Below are 4436 nucleotides of genomic sequence, written 5' to 3' on the forward strand. Positions count from 1 at the left end.
TAAATTTTTCTTGTTTTTGGTTAGTGCCGCATATTGCCTCTTCAAAACTTTCAATTCTTTTGAATCTTTCTTTTGCAAATTTGAGGTCTGAGTCTAACTTTAATTTGCTTCTTAGTTGTTTAACATTTTGACAACATTTCACAAAAAAAAGTTAGAACAATAATGATTTGATTCATTTTAGAATTTAAAGCTTTCTCTAGTTTATTATCATAAGACCCCACAAGAAAGCTTCCATGGTGATCCCTACATATTTCTCTAAACCCTGCCTAAGATGGTTTTTCCAAAAGTCGACTTAGAATCTATAGAATTTAAGATAATTTTTCTAATTACAATCTTAGAATTTAAAAAAAATTAAAAAAAAAACCTACAGTAATATTTTTTTATCATATAAAAATTCACCATAATTGACTATAGAATTTACAAATCATATTTGATAAAAATCGTCTCTCTTCCGAACATGATGATATTTTGTTACTCAATAAATTTTTTTTTAAATTCATGATTGATTTGGTGAAAAAAATCTTAAAACTTAAAAGAAAGTCACATTTTTCCCCTAATTATACCATGCAATAATATTAAAAAATTCAAATGAAATTTTAAATTAAATTATATATGAAGATTATTTTAATTTCTGATGATACGCTAATCTTAATTATTTTACTTTACCAGAACTTCTTAATATCAAATATAGATAATATTTCTATAAAAACAAAAAAATTAACATCGAATAAATATATATACATATAAGCTTAATTTATCAACTTACGTTGCATGTAAATATAAAAACAATTATCAAAATTTAAATATTACTTTAACTATATGCACAAAAAATTGGTGAACAAAAATCATTCAAAATTATTATATACGTACTTGTCATAATTGAGAAAGAATTGTAATAAATGCATAGAAAGAAAAAAGAGCTTTTAATTTCATTTAGACATAGTTTGCAAGAAGGCGGAAAATAAATGATGCAAAGTTAAGGATATTCATCATTTAGTTACTGGCTTTTCTTGTATAAAATCCAACCTTGGAATAGAATACCATACATTACACGCATAGGAATTTAATTAATACAGTACAAAATGAACATAACAACAAAAGAAATTGACATGCTAACAAGAAAACTATGAAAATATTGGTGGCAATAGTATATAAGTATGACATACTACATATAAGACCTTCTATTTTATAGTTAAGCCTTATCCCTAAACATAGATACTAACCATTTATTTAAGTTTTAAAAATTGCAAGTATTCACTATTAATTTTTTGGCAATCAACACAAACATTCCACCAATCACCAAATACAAAATACAGCACGTACAGTTACCTTCTAAATGAGCACCAAGACCCTCCAAAACAGTAAGATTAGCCCTTCAAATTAATACAATTTTAATTTTCTTATCTACCAGTAGAACCACACTTCAAAAGTATATATATACAATAAGTATATTCTTTAAAGAAATCTTGTGGAGGAAACTTCAAATTATCCTTCATGAAGGAATATATTCTTCAGTTTTTATTATTGAAAACCTGAATTTAGTGTGTCTTATATAGTAATGGAAAGTAAACAAAAATGAAAACAGAAAAAAAAATCATATAAGTGAGGTTAATTAGGAATTAAAAAACAATAAAATGGTTTTTAAATTAACAAATCATTATTTTTAATCATAAGGAATCAGCGTAAATATAACAATTACTTGTTAGACAAGAAATAAGGAACAAGTATTCATTGAAGGGTATTTTGAGGATAAAAAAATTGTTAGAGCAGCGGGACTAGTGGGAGTGTCAAGAGGCACATCCATAAAGCACTAGTGTATTTACAAAATGGAACAGAATATTTGATTTATTACTTGTTTTATTATCGTTGAATATCACACATAACAGATTTATACTTTTCTTTAATTTCCCACCATAAAACAAGATCAATAAATTCTAAAATAAGATATTCCAAAGTCCACACCTAAAAATAAAAAAATAAAAACTGAAATTAACCAATTTTGGTCACAAGTCATTAAACCAGGAGTCTGATAACCAGAGCCTGTATGAACTACAAATCATCAATCAGAGTATTTGAGAATAATTATAGTTCAATAGCATGACAAATCCAAAAATTCAAGCAGACAAGTAACTTGGTCCAAGCATCATCCACATATCTGCAATGGCATTGACATATTTAATGGCCAAAAATAGAGCATTTTCCATGGTTTACCTCAACATGTGGCTGTCCAGCAAGAAGGTTTGCTACTGCAGTACCTACTACAGCATGACTAGCTTCATGCCGTGCAACTAGAGCCTTCTCACTTCCTTTCAACTTGGCAGTCTTCTCTTCTATTCCCTGAAGCAAGTAACTTGGTACATTTATCCATAATAGATAAACTAGACTCAAATTTACATAACTAAAATTTTCAATTTAACATTTGTGATCGACACTCCAAAGCTACACCTACCTTTAAGCAAGGCCTGGTCATAATTTTTAAGACATTTCCCCCAACATAAGTTGTTGGCAGTATTTTTCCATAATGTACACATACAAGCATGCAGTATTTTTATATACAGACTTCATCATGAACCATGAGGACTTAGCATGTAATGATAATGATATGAGTATGACCACTAAAATCAGGTTTTGAGTAATAACCTGTAAGCTGATCAAGGATCGAGCATAAGGGCAATCAATATCATCTGGAGTCACACAAAATGTAATGGAAAGATCAGGCCCCTTTCATATTTTTTACGTAGCTCTTCAAATTGTTTCTGCCAAGAAACATAAGATGAAAACATTAATGTGAGTATAAAACAGCACAAGCCATCATTTCACTCACAGCAACTGATAAGCAAAACATCAAAGGTCCAGTATGAACAAAATTGTGAAACTCTAGCATGCAAATAACACCAAAGTGGAATTTTTCCACGGGATAAGATATATCTGATGAAGAAAGGGGATAAAACAAGGTACTTGCATATCATGCTACCATCAATGTTTAATGCAAAAAGAGCCAACGGGGTTGCCATAAAGATCAAGCCATATTTCATGACTTGCTAATGCTACCAGGAAGCTATATATTAGAATCAGAGAGAGGAGGAGTTATATTCAGCTTAATATTTCTCCAAACATCACGGGCATTTTGGTTTCCTCCGTAGCATTAATGCAACCCAAACAAGTGCTAGAATCAATAACCTGTCTGTCATAGAGAATTGATCTAGCTAGTTGGAAGAACAACATGGCATATCTGCCATAAAAAAAATGCATACAGCTAGCTGGCATTTTAGTCTTCCAAATCCAATCCAATATGACAGCTTTGGTGTGTTGCTATACGAACACCAAAGCCGCCATATTTCTCTGGTTGGGTAACATGCCCCTCTTAGGATTTGATTTTGACACACTATCTTTTGTTAATGTGAGACTTGAATTTTTTTTAATACTATTCCAACAATGTGCATTCCATGGGCAAGGAGAAAACTGAGTTTGCAATGGCGAGTCCACCTTATCAATGATCTCCAAATAATCGTCTCTTCTCGGCCTTCCTTGGAACATTTTGAATCCCAAACATTTTCCCAAATTGTTTGTGAAACCAATTTGAGTAATATCTGAAATATCCTTTCTGATGTTCCCAGACAATCTCCGGGAAGCAAAAGCTCTAGACTTCTCAACACTAATTTTCAATCCACGGGTTAAGGGAATCAAGTCCGATCAACCCTTGAAAAAGTGATTTGATAAAATTAATTAAAAAAAGAAATCACATGCTGAATGCTTTTTTAGTATCCCAAAGTCAGTCAAAATGAGTTTTAACATAAAAATTGGATTATTTTTTTATTTATTATAAATGACAAGTATGTTTTCCACTACAATCCTATTTAAGTTAGATAAAATTATTATGCGTGATAAAATTTTCCGTCTAAATATTTAATGTAGTTATAAACCCATAATTTGAACTTTATGTTTGGTTAAACTAGATTCTTTGCTTTATTAACATTAAAAAGCGATTTTTTCAGTCTTTTAAGTGTATAGAAGTTTGGAACTATCTTTTTAGTACTCCGGCAAATGTCAATTAATACCTTTAGATTAAGGAAATAAAAATTAAAGTCTTTAATGTTGATTAATTTTTTTTTCTTCCTTTATAATTGTTTATATATCTAACTTCTAATAAATAATAATTTTGAAAAAAAAATAGTTTTATACATAAAATTGAAATTAAATTTTTATATTAGATGATCATAATTTAATTGTTATTATAATAACAAATATATATTTAATTTCACACTAATTACCATTTTAGTCACTGCAATAAAACAACAAAAACAATTAATTTTACACTATTTCATACTAATTAACTTTATACGTCAAGTATTAGAATAACAACATACAAAACTAATTTCATACTTATTAACTTAAAAAAGATATATGTATATAGATGAAAAATTCCAAGAGAGGAA

This window comes from Glycine max, chromosome 18 (genome assembly GCF_000004515.6).
Source record: "Glycine max cultivar Williams 82 chromosome 18, Glycine_max_v4.0, whole genome shotgun sequence".
In the NCBI taxonomy this organism is placed as follows: Eukaryota; Viridiplantae; Streptophyta; class Magnoliopsida; order Fabales; family Fabaceae; genus Glycine; species Glycine max.